This window comes from Pituophis catenifer, unplaced genomic scaffold (assembly GCF_029215685.1).
Source record: "Pituophis catenifer annectens isolate HBS135680 unplaced genomic scaffold, rPitCat1.0.hap2 SCAF_10, whole genome shotgun sequence".
Classification (NCBI taxonomy): domain Eukaryota; kingdom Metazoa; phylum Chordata; class Lepidosauria; order Squamata; family Colubridae; genus Pituophis; species Pituophis catenifer.
The window spans coordinates 31305174-31318759 of record NW_027256890.1 but is presented as its reverse complement, the minus strand read 5'-3'; positions in this window follow the sequence as shown (position 1 = coordinate 31318759).

Genomic DNA, 13586 nt, shown 5'->3' with positions numbered 1-13586 from the left:
ACAATGGCAGAATCTGAGAAAGGCTCATAGGAAAGCGGGAGGGAGGGCTGCAAACTAGGTTTGTGGTTGGCAGATGGCTGGGAAGAGAAGTCGAAGAAACAGATCCCTGATGCAGAAGATCGTACCTGCATTCCCCAGGAATCTGGGATCCGTTAAATGTTCCAGGTCTGCTCATGGTTCCAATTGCATCCTTCAGAAAAGGGAAAAAATCGGCCTGACTGCAACTGTTTTTGCAGGAATCACAACAAAGCCCATTTCTGAGCAAATTCACTTTAGAATTGCTTCTCTCGGCTCCTGAAGTGTCCCTCGCTCTGCGCAGGAAGGAGCAGAAAAGGCCGGAAGCCAGGGAAACTGAGGACAAAGCTTTAAAGACTGCATCTGCCTCACCGAGAGATCTCCTTTTTATGATATGTTATCAATACAAGTAGTCCTCGACTTACGACCATTCTTTCAGCAACTCTCTGAAGATATAATGAAGAATAATAATGAAAAAAGGGACTCATGGCCCCTCATGCCATGACCATCGCCGCGTCCTTTGTGCACTGGGGAACGATAGTCTGCATTTACGACAGTCGCAGCATCCTGGATCATATAACTGACCCTTGTGACCCCCCGCCCCCCGGAGGCAGCTCCTGGTAAGCCAAGTTAATGGGGGAAGCTGGATTTGCTTAGCACTTAGCAACCATAGTGATTTGTTTCACAACCATTGCAAAAAAGTCATGAAATTGAACGCAACTCACTTAATGGCCACCTCGCTGATCCCAATTGTTGGTTGTACGTCGAGGACTATCTGGGTCCTACTTCTTTTTTTGCACAGTACCATTAAGCCATCAACGGACTATTTGAGGTGGGGGGGCAGAGGGCTGCCTTTGATCACTATGTGGCCCACCGCAGACCTCATGTCAAGGGTGAAAGGAGCCGTCCAGGTTTATACAATATGAATTAAGTCAGTTGCTGTGATTAATTCGCTATCCTCAGCCATGGGGATCTGGCGAAGGAGACCAAATGGGATCTGGGTGCTTTGGCCTCCAAGGAGAAGAAACAACACCCCTAAAAGTTTGGGGAATAGTCACAAAAATCTCAAGACAGAACAAAATCTTATACTCAGAACTGGACATTTAAATCGTGTTACTGACATCATTGTCTACGTAGCAATGCTCACCAGAGGAGCTCCACGCTTAGCAGAAAAAGGCAGGTAGGACTTCAAAGGTAAAAGAGGTCTGGTGGGACCACTCCCAGGATGCGAATATAACAACTGAGGGACCCAGTTGCTCAAAGGGAATAGATGCAATAGAATAAGGGAGTTAGAAAGGATCTTGGAGGCTATCAGAAAGGCAGGAGTTCAAATATCTGGTGTAAATACTCATTTTTTCCCAGAAATCCAAAATGAAGGTGTGTGATGGACACCATCTGGATTAAAATAAATGGAGGGACACCACGGCGTCTCTTCTCACCCACCCGGCCCAGAAGAAGACGTGGTTGATGTCTTCCTAAGGTCTTCTTGCAAACCTTCCAATGAAGCTTCGAAGTCACAGTGACTTTAATTACTCAGATTCTTGATCTCCTTCAGAAAAAGGCACACGAGGCTAATCTGAACAGGAAGAGGTGAGAGGAGTAAAATGATTCTGGCATGCGGCAGGTCTTGATTTTAAGAGAAGCTGAAACTGAACTTCCTTGCCTACCTTGGACTTTCAACAAACAGGTTTACTCAACTCGGAGAAGCAACAATGAGGAGGCAGGGGAAGGGAAAGGAATTCAAGACCAACGGGAGTTGACAAAGAAGGACTTGCTAAAAAGGGAACAGCAGACAAGTGAGAAAAAACAGAGGCCGGGAGACGGGCCAAGGTCGGATGGAGCTGCAGAAGGGATGAGGCCACCCAGGGATGCCAGGAGGATCTCTTCTCATCTCTGCTCAAAAGGAAGAGGACGAGCATTTCTGGCTGGTCAGAGAAGGCGGCAAAATGCTGACAGGGAACAGAGAAATAGAATTAAGAGACGAGGCTCCTTTGGGTTCAGCTTCTCCAACAAAAGTAATTCCACCAGCAGATTGTGAAAAGTAGGATGAAGGACCTAACAGAAGTTTATAATCGAGAGCAACATGGCCAAGAAATGAATTTAAATCTCCAGGTCAGAAGGACTCCATCGTGGGGACTTGAAGATCACCTAGTCTACTCCTATATTCCCAGAGGAGAAAGTAGACCCCCCCTTTCTTTTTTACCCTCCCCACTCAAGAAGACATCACACCCAGAGACTGACTGTCCTCAGGGGGTGGGTGATTATTTATAGCTTTGGGAGTGGCTTGATGTTGACTTTTTTAGCCTCTGAAATGGAGATGGGATGGTCTACCTGCTTTCGCCTTCAATTAGCTGAGGTGGGGACCCCCATCCCACCCAGGGAGGCCTACATGAGGGAGGAGTGGGTTTCGTTCTTTTTCTCTCCTCTTCTCTTGCCCTGGTTCCATTCAGCAGTTTCTCCAGTCTTCCTGCATTCTCCCAATCCATCTCTCACCAAGATAAAGTACAAGAATGTCGTATGGGCAGCCATGGCAGTCTCCACTTCAGTGGAGTTGCGTGGAGGAACCCTCAGAGTTGCCCTAGAGTGGGGCTACCAAACCTCCTCAGTTCCCTGGAGAGCAGAATAGAATAACAGGGTTGGAAGGGACCTCGGAGGTCTTCTAGTCCAACCCCCTGCTCAAGCAGGAAACCCTAGACCATTTCAGACAAATGGTTATCCAGAGAAATTTTTAGATCAGGTCATAACTTGAAAGTGATGCAGTGATGACCAGAAGTCAGCTGGACTTTTGAAGAAGTCAAAAATCAATTTAACCTGATTTTGCTTTTCGTTGGGCAATTTCCTTTATTGATAGCTGAACTGCCTCAGACATAGCTTGCTTTCTGTTTTGCTAGAGAAATGATTTCAACAAAATATCCCATGACATTCTGAGTAATAAGCTATTCAAGTGTGGGCTGAACCAATAATTGGGTAAATACACAGCTGCCATAAAAATTGTGCTCAAAGGGAGTCAATCAATGGTGCCACGCCAGGCAAGGTCAGAAGCACTCAGTCAGACCCCAAGCAGCCCCGTCCCAGACCCCCAACTCAGCAATATTTTTATCAAGGATTTGGACGAAGAGGTAGGGAAATGCTTATCAAATTTGCAGATGACTAAAAGAAGGAAGTTAGTCAACTGGAAGATAGAAGTAAAATTCAAAACAATCTCAGTAGGTTGGAGGGAGGGGCAAAACAAAAGAATTAGACGTATGACTATTCATTTACTCACGGTTCAAAGTTATTTTCAAAGTGCTGAAAGAAGTGACTTATGATCAGTCCATGCACTTACAACCATCACAGGATCCCTGTGATGACATGATCAAAATTCTACTATTCTATTATTTAGAATGGAGAAAGGAAAGGAAAGAAGAAAAAGGAAAAAGAGGAAACAAAAGAGGAAAGAGGAAAAAGAAAAGAAAGAAAAGAAGGAAGGAAGGAAGGAAGGAAGGAAGGAAGGAAGGAAGGAGCAAAAACAATTGTGCAGAATCAAAGAAAAAAAAAAGAACAAGAAACAACTTTTACAGCAGTTATAAGTATAAATATAAAATAAAGATTTACTCCATGGTTACAGCATTATTTACATTTCCCCTATAATCTATTATTTTATTCCAGTCATATAAGACCCTTTTTTCCATTTCCTGCAGTGAGTCGGTGAGGGGCTACAATCACCACACAAATGCCCTGTCCCTAGTTAAAAGGGTCCCTTTAGCCGCCTCCTCAACCTCCCTCACCTCCACTGCAGTCCTCTAGTTGTTGTCGTGCATTCGCCATAATAAATAATACATGTCAAGAGAAAAATTGTACTCAAAAACACGTCAAAGAAACGTCCAAAATGCACTCCAACGGGAGACACACTCCGCAAAACCTACGCAGGTTAGACCAAGTTAGATAAAGTGGTGGGTACAAAAATACACACAGCTTCCGTGCAAACAATTATCCGGTGAGCTTGAAAGACTCAGAAAAGTGGGACAGGGAGAGAGAGGACACAGACTCCCCCCTGAGCCAGGGATCAGGTCCCACGGGCGCATTTTCCCTTCCTTGCTTGAAGCCCCCTTTCAAAAGACTGTGCCACCATTCCTCCCCCAGCTGCCCGTCCGGTGCCCGCAGGAGGAAGCGTTACCTTTCTTCCATCGGGGGCATCTTTCTGAGTGAGCAGAGGGGAGGGTGGGAGCCAAGGCCCCCCTGGGCCCTGCAGCCCACCGCAGCCCAGCTTCTTGGGCTCTGGGCCCCGAAGCCGCCTGGCTGGCAGAGGCCCTGCCAGAGAGAGCAGGCTGCCACTTGCTGCGCAGAAAACCTGAAAGTCCACCCAGCCTCCCTGCCGCTCTCGCCCAGGTGAAGCGAGGCAGGCGGCGAGTACAGACACATCCAGGCTGTCTTGAGCAGCCTCTCGTCTCCGCACCCCACTGGGGAGGGAGGGCTAGGCAGCCCCACGGCTCACCTAGGCGCCCCTCCCCTAGAGCCTCGTGGGAGAAGGAGCCCACCCAGACCGCCTGGGTCCCCTCGGAATGTCCTGGGCCCTGCCAGGGAGACTGGAGCACCCGCTGATGCTCTAGTTTGGGTGGACGGAGCGAAAGGGATGATAAAAGATCCAGCACAGGAAGCTCGTTTCATCTTTGAAGGACTGAGTAATCCTGGCTCATACAAACATCATGCTTCACATCCGCTTCGTCAGGGCAAATTTTAAGAACTATACCAGTGATGGCTAACCTTTTTGCTTTCGCATGCCAGGAGCAGGGGGGGGCGCGCGTGCCCACACCCATAATTCTATGTGCCCTGCCCCCATGCATGCGCACGCGACCCCCCCCCCATGCTCCTGGCATGCTAGGCCCATTTTTTGGTCTCCCCAGCCTCCTTTCTAGGAGTCTGGGGAGAGAGAAAAACGGCCCTTCCCAACCTCCCCCCCGAGGTCCTCCAGAGGCAGGTAACAGCCTGTTTCTCTACTTCTGGTGGGCCCAGAAGGCCCAAAAATCAGCTGGCTGGTGCGTACATGCACACCAGAGTGTTTCGACGAAGTCTCATTCGTCATCTTCAGGCTGGTGTTTTCAGAGCCGAAAACACCAGCCTGAAGATGACGAATGAGACTTCGTTGAAACGTCACCAAGACACTTCCAATTCTACGTGGGAGAAAACCCAAAGAACCAAAGACCTACATACAAACACCCGTGAAAACCTCAGAAAACATATATATTATGTGTATATATATGTGTGTGTGTGTGTGTATGTATATATATACACATACACTGTACATATGTTATATATAGGTAGACTCCAATTTAAAATCATTTATTTAGTGACCAAAGTCACACCAGCAGTGAAAAAACGGACTTATGACCACTTTTCACACTTACAACCGTTGGAGCATCTCCAGAGTCAGGTGATCAAAAGGCAGCTAACTCATACTTATGACGGTCGCAGTGTCCCAGGGTCACGTGACCCCATTTTGAGACCTTCTGACAAGCAAAGTCGATGGGGAAGCCGGATTCACTTAACATCTGAGCTACTAATGTCACAACTGCAGTGCTTCCACTTCACAACTCTGCAAGGAAGGTTGCAAAACACGGCAAAATTCACTTAACAACTGTCTCGCTTAGCAACAGAAATGTTGGGCTCAATTGTGGTCGTGAGTTGTGAATGACTTACTGTGTCGTCCCCCCGACCCTTAGATGGGAAAACGGAAGTGTGGATTATCCTTTAGTTCAGGGGTCTCCAACCTTGGCAGCTTTAAGCCTGGCGGACTTCAACTCCCAGAATTCCCCAGCCAGCCAGCTTTACTTTTGGATTTATTTGTGACTTAATTCAAGCTTTGCTGGCTGGGGAATTCTGGGAGTTGAAGTCCGCCAGGCTTAAAGCTGCCAAGGTTGGAGACCCCTGCTTTAGTTCTTTTGCAGCCAAATGTGAAGACAAGGACCCCCCCCTCAAATCCATGTCTCCCTCCCCTCTCCCCCCCTTCCCGCCCCCTATTTTATTTACCTCTTAAAGCCAGTTCATGCAGGTCAGCGACCACGTGGGACCCCTGGGAGGACAAGACCAGGCAAGGGAGCACTCAGACGTCTCAGTGGGATCTGCGAGAGAAAGAAGCTTCTTTGCAGTCGCCATTTTCACGGTTTTGCTTTGGTCAAAAGTCCCACCGCTTATAAAAAGAGAAATTTTATTTATTTATTTATTTATTTATTGAATTTCTATAAACAGTAAATAATAAATTGAGTCAACTTGGTGTATCTGCTAAGACCTTGGCATAGAACTTAGATGTTTTTGCTAGCCCTGCTTGTTGAAACAGAAAGGTCTTCAGGGGACGTCAGAAAGTGCGAAGATCTGGGATTATTCATATTCCAGGGGGTATTTTGTTCCAAAGAGTAGGTGCCCCCACAGAGAAGGCCCTCTCCCTAGGAACTACTAGACGACATTGTTTTAATGATGGTACTATGAGTAAGCCTACTTTGTGAGAGCGTACTGGTTGGTGGGAGGTTATCGGTTGCAGTAGGTGGTCTCGTAAGTACTCAGGTCCTAAGCCATGGAGCACTTTAAAGGTAAGAACCAACACCTTGAAGCGCACTCGGAAGGCCACCGGAAGCCAGTGCAGCTCGCGTAGAAGAGGTGTTACATGTGAGCGCCATGTTGCTCCCATAATTACTCGCACGGCCGCATTCTGGACTAGTTGGAGCTCCCGGATGCACTTCAAGGGGAGCACCATGTAGAGAGCATTGCAGTAGTCAAGTTGGGAAATGACGAGGGCTTGAGTGACTGTGCGTAATGAGTCCCGGTCTAGAAAGGGACGCAATTGGCGATTCAGGTGAACCTGATAGAAAGCTCCTCTGGCCACAGCTGTTATATGATCTTCTAAAGACAGTCGTGCATCCAGGAGGATGCCTACATTGCGAGCTTTCTCTGCGGGGGTCAATGATTCGTCCCCAATAGTTAGTGATGGGACTAACTGGCTGTACCGGGACGCCGGCAGCCACAGCCACTCAGTCTTGGAAGGGTTGAGTCGAAGCCTGTTTCTCCCCATCCAGACCCGTACGGCCTCAAGGCACCGGGACATCACTTCAAGGGCATCATTGGGGTGGTTTGTGGTGGAGATGTACAACTGAGTGTCATCAGGATACAGATGACATCGCACCCCAAAACCACGGATGATCTCCCCCAACGGCTTCACATAAATGTTGAACAGGAGAGGCGAGAGGACCGACCCCTGTGGCACCCCGCAAGTAAGGAGCCTCGAGGTCGATCTCTGTCCACCTGTCAACACTGACTGCGACCTGTCAGAGAGGTAGGATGAGAACCACCGTAATACGGTGCCTCCCACTCCCAGCCCCTCCAACCGGTGCAGCATGATACCATGATCAATGGTATCAAAAGCCGCTAAGAGATCTAATAGGACCAGGATAGAGGAACATCCCCTATTCCGAGCCCTCCAGAGATCATCAACCAACGCGACCAATGCTGTTTCTGTGCTGTATCCAGGCCTGAAGCCGGACTGGAACGAGTCTAGATAGACAGCTTCATCCAGGTACTGTGGGAGCTGTCGTGCCACCACACTTTCGACAACCTTCGCTAAAAAGCGAAGGTTGGAGACTGGACGGTAGTTTGCTAAAACAGCCGGATCCAGAGAGGCTTCTTAAGGAGGGGTCTCACCACCGTCTCTTTCAAGGCAGGAGGTAAGAATCCCTCACTCAGAGAAGCGTTAATAATTCTCTGGAGCCAGCTACGTGTAACCTCCCGGGTAGCCAGCACTAGCCAGGAAGGGCACGGGTCCAATAAACATGTGGTCGCATTCAGCTTCCCCAGTAACCTGTCCACGTCCTCAGGAGTCACAGTATCAAACTCATCCCAGATAATGTCCTCAAGATCTGCCCTCGTCATTTCATCCGAATTAACCCAGTTAGAGTCCAAGCCTTCCCGAATCTGAGCAATTTTATCGTGCAGATATTGTGCAAAATCCTCAGCTCGTCCTTGCAGAGGGTCTTCCCAGGCTCTCAGCTGGAGTAGAGAGCGGGTAACCCTAAACAAGGCGGCTGGGCGATTATCTGCCGATGCAATAAGAGCAGAAAAATAGTTACATTTTGCCGCTTTTATCGCCACTAAGTAGGTCTTAATATAAGATCTCACTAGTGTTCGGTCGGATTCGGAACGGCTGGTCCTCCAACTGCTCTCTAGGCGTCTTTTCCGGCGTTTCATCCCCCTCAGCTCATCAGAGAACTAAGGAGCTGGGTAGGTTTGACGCCGGGTCAAAGGCCGCAAAGGCACGACCCGGTCTAAAGCACCTGCAGCCATCCTATCCCAGGACGCCACTAGGTCTTCAGCCGAGTCATGAGCCAAGGTCTCAGGAAATGGCCCAAGCTCCATCCGGAACCTATCAGGATCCATCAGGCGCCTGGGGCGGAACCATTTAATTGGTTCTGCCTCCCTGCGATGGGTTGTAGTGCTCAGAAGGTCAAGCTTAAGGAGAGAATGGTCTGACCATGACAAGGGTTCGATGACCATATCCCCTATATCTAGACCATTCAGCCACTGGTCAGAGATAAAGATCAAATCCAGAGTGTGTCCCCCTGTGTGAGTAGGGCCATGAACTAATTGGGTCAGGTCCATGGCCGTCATGGAAGCCATAAACTCCCAAGCCCCTTCAGACGTTTCACCAATGGATGGCAGGTTGAAATCTCCCATAATCAGTAGCTTAGGAGTCTCAACTGCCACCTCGGCTATTACGTTGAGGGGCTCAGGCAGGGCTGCTGATACGTGGCAGGGAGCCAGGTACGCAATCAACAGGCCCATCTGTAACCTTATACAGATACAGTCCCCGATTTTCAACCGTTCATTTAGTGACTGTCCAAAGTTACCACTGCACTGGAAAAAGTGGTTTATGATAGATCCTCCAAGTTACGACCGTCACAGCTTCCCCCCCCCCCGGTGGTCACGTGATCAGAATTTGGGCCGGTGTTTAGGACAGGTGCAGCCTCCTGGGGTCTCGTGATCGCCACCTTCCAACATCCCAGGGGGCTTCCAACAACTAAGGCCAAGGAGGGAAGGGCACCGCAAAAAAGGTCATAAAATTCACCCTGCTTTGCTTAGCGACAGAAATTCTGGTCCCCCTTGTGGCCATAAGTTTAGGACTACCTCTAACACGTAGCAACAGAGTTGCTTTGAAATGGGATGGACAGCAAATAAATTTAATAAAGAAATAAAAAAAATAAAGAAATAACCATCTGTTCCTGAGATGCCCTTTACGCCCAGAGGTTTCCCTTATCCCTCGCCTCTTGGGGGAAACCCGGGGCATGGGGCGGTGTCAGAGAAAGGGGCAGGGAGACAGGAGCCCCCACCCCCTGCAGAGAGACTACCCTCCCCACGCCATCCATCAATTTCTGGGGTGCCCTTTTTCCCTGGTTCTCAGAGGGAGACTCTACCCAGATCCCCAAATCAACCATAAGTACTTTCAAGCCAACCAACCAGGCAGATCTGGGGACCGGGAAGGAATCCAGGCAGATGCAGAGGCCAATTTTTAGAAAGCCCCAGGCTCCCCAAATCTTCTATCCACGGAGGCTGGAGGCATGCAGTCCCCCCACAGTTGGAGGGAGCTGGGTTGGGATCAGGCCAGCCCCAAAGGCAGAAATTACTCTGCTCTGTCCTGAAGGGCTCCCTGGATGCCCCCCCCCCCCACCGCCCAGCCCTGCCCAGGTTACTAAGCCACCTCATCTGTGACATCAGCACCCGCCACCAGCAGCAGGAGCAAAGGAGGGGAGCCTGGTTTTCAGAGAAGTCGTCCCCCAAGCTGTGCCCCAAAGGTGCCCTCCTGGTGCTGCTGCTTTCTTCTCCTGCCTGAGATGCACCTCAGGCAGTTTAAGGCCAGGCTCGGCTGCCCGGGATTGAAAGCAACCTGTCCAGGGCAGGAAATCAGAAGATCCAGGCAGTGCAAATGGGTGTAAGGTTGATTTCTAGTTCAAGCTCTCGACAAGAATCTGGCCAACTAACAGTCAAAGCAAACTGGTGGCAGATAAGAGTCAACGGAACTCAAGGTGGGCTGGACTTAGATCTCTTGTGGGCGCCAAGGGACTCGAGACTGGTGAGTTGCTTGACCCCTCCCTCCCCCCCCTCTCTTCAGCTCAGCCTGGTCCTCTCCTACACAGCCTCCTTAATGCGTGAGGTGACCCAGGATCTGGCCAGGACAAGAGAGGCCCAGACCAACCTCATGAGTTCCTCAAGTGGCAGCAGGTGCATCTGCTTCTCAGTCCCTTTCCTTGGCTCAAGTCTTAGGGGCCCTACGATACAGGGGTGCCCTCCATACTCTGCTACCCAGAAGGTCAACTTCAATAGGAGAGGCACTGCCCACCAGCCAGTAACACTGGACGCATTACACGTTTTTCTGCTTCTACCAACAAGGAGCTTCGCACAAGGATGCTTTTTACTGTTTTCAGATTTCAGGAGAATTTTAAATTTCAAGACAATTTCAAATTTCAGAAGAAATTTCCCCACTGTGAGAAGAGTTAATTAACTGTTAATTAACTTTGGGGTTGCCTCTCAAAGTTATGGCTGCTCCATCACTGGAGGTATTCAAGAAGAGACTGGACAGCCATTTGTCCAGCATAGTATAAGATCTTTTGCCTCAGGCAGGGGGTTGGGCTAGAAGACCTCTAGGGTCCCTTCCAGTCCTAGAATTCTGTTTCTATAAATTGGGTTGGAGATGAGGAACCAGTCTCCAATCCTCAGGTACCAATGCAGGGAAACACCATCCGTGACAAAAACTTGCCATTTCACACATTCAAACCTGTCACGTGTTTGGTTACTATTTACAGAGTCTTCCGCTTTTCCTTGTACTTCTTGATCATAAAGATCACCCCGCTTGTGGCTTTTCAAACATGGAGGATGCAGAAAATTGCCCACAGACCACAGCATGCCACGCCAGGTCACAAGCACGGATGGTGTCTGGTATGACAACCAGGGTGTATCATGTGCACCCCGCTTTCCCAGCAGAGCTTGCAGAAGGGAGACCTGGAGGAAACGCGGCAAGCCCAGAGGGCCCCTCCCAAGTTTGCTGCAGACCTTCTCCAGATGTTCAAGAACAGCAGCCCAGCTCTGGATCCAGCCACCAGCAGCCACACCATCCAGGCAGCCATTACTGTCCTTCTGGAGCTCAGCTTGAAATCAGAGACCCAGCCACACTCCTGCAGCCGATGGGGAGAGGACCTGCGAGGGGGAAGAATGGCTTCCTGCTTGGCAAAGCCGTCTCTCAAGGGAAGGTAAAGAAGCAGGAGAACCCCTGATCAGGGCCACGGGAAACGTGGCCTGTCACCAAAGGGGAGAAAGGGGTGAAAATCCAATCCAAATTTCTTACATTGGTTTTGTTTCTAAGCAGCTGATGCTTGGGAGCCAAGCAGCTAAAGGCTGAGGTCTCCAAACAGATTCCAAGCTCCTTTGGCACCCTGGATCTTCCTGCATCTGTCTGTCCACCTATCTTCTATTTACTTATCCATATTCATCTGTCTGTCTGTCTGTCCATCCATCCAACTATTGTTTTACTCATCCATCCATCTTCCATCTGTCCATCTGGATCTGTCCTTTCCATCCTCTCTCCCCCCTTATGAGGGGTCCTCGGTGCTCTCTGAGCTTGGTTGTTTTCTTGCAGATGTTTCATTATCCAAACTAGGCAGGAGTGGGTTCTACTTACCTTTGCTACCGGTTCACAACGGGACCACGCATGTGTTGGCGCTTCTGTGCATGCACAGGAACTTCCTAATCATGTGGGGGCCGGTGGGCGGAGCCTTCCGTCGGTTTTACTACCGGTTCTTGTGAACTGGTCTGAACCGGGGGCAACCCACCACTAAAACTAGGTAACATCACCTAGCACTGATGATGTTACCTAGTTGGGTCATGAAACATCTGCAAGAAAACAACCAAGCTCAGCACTGAGGACGCCTTATTTCAATCTGGAGCTACAAATATTCTCCTCTTTCTGTCTGTCTGTCTATCTCATTTATTTATTTATCTATCTACCTCTATCTACCTACCTACCTGTCAAATTTACATGGCATCAGGCATGTAAGCAGGCAACCTTGCCATTTCCAGAGAAGCTGCCCTGGTGGGGCTATCCGGGCACCACGGGTGGGACTGCTTCCTTGTGGTGCTGCTGGCCCTTCCAGCTTCTTCTTGTCTTTTCGGGGAGGGGGCACAAAATAACTTTTCCAGACTAAGTTGGGACTGAAGTTGGGGTGGGGGGGGGGAACAACCTAGGGGCATTTTTTTGGGAAATAAAGAGAGCATAAAAAACCCTGAAACTCACACCCTCCACCCACTGTGGCAATTCAGCTCTGGCAACCCTTGCAGATGTCTTGGGATTTGTCAAAGTTGGAATTATTTTTGTCACGCGACTTTCCTTTCTGCCTCTCCTGCTTCTTAAGCTCCCCTCCCTTTGCAAACAATTGGGAGTTTCTGAGGCCGCTGGCGCTGCAAGCCGCTCCTTTGTTGGTGCCCAGCGGATAAGTAAATTAAATAAAAACGGCTGGAAAGGAAGAAAAGGAGGAGGGAGGGAGGGAGGGAGGCCACTCTCCACTCTGAGAGCTTCCAGGCCCTTTTCTCCGTTGCCCCAACATGTAACAGCCGCTGGCCTCAAGGCACATCGGAGCCCCCCCCCCCCCCCACTGCTTCGCCATGCCCAGAAAGAGCTCTCCCCCCCCCGGCCAGGCCCAGAAGAGCATGCTCTCTCTGCGAATGAAGGGCCTGCAACCCTTCATCCATTGGGGGAAAGGCAGGAGGCCTCGGGAGGAAACCCAGCAACCCCAATTCTAACAAAGGAGATGATTTGTAGCTCAGGGTTGAAATGAGGCATCCTTGGTGCTCTCTGAGCTTGGTGGCTTTCTTGCAGACGTTTCATGACCTGACAAGGTAACATCATCAGTGCTGAAGATGAACCAGTACTGAGGATGTTACCCAGTTTGAGTAATGAAAGAAAACCACCAAGCTCAGAGAGCCCCAGGGATCCCACCACCAATTCCGAAATGGCAGAAGAGAATTGAAAGGGTTGAGGAGGGTTTGGAGGTCTTCTAGTCCAACCCTCTCCTGCTCAATGCCATTCCAGACAAAGGGCTGGCCAGTCTCCTATTGAAAACCTTCAGTGATTGAGCACCCATATTACATCCAGCCTGTTTGGGCCACAGCGCTCAGGAAACTTTTTTCCCTTTCTTTTATCCTGGCATGGAATTCGGAAAGAAATTTGGATTCAGCTCTGGAGCTTCTGCAGGAAATCATAGTTTCTTGCCTACCCAAGAACTACAGACCTGAGATCCCTGGGAAGGTGCAACCCATTAATTTAACTGCACATTCTATTTCTATTTTCTATAAAAAGGCTCCAAAGTGCTAATAAAAAGGCCTCATAAGAAATAAACTGCAAAGGAAGGTCGGGAGGTAAATAGAGTTCCAGGAAGCGAGAAAGTCATTTCTTTCGAACCTGCTGGCACCACAGATGATCCTCAGGAAAGTCCATGCACGACTTGGACCTTCTCCTGCCATACACACCATCTGGGAATAGCCATTTGTGTGTGCACACACTT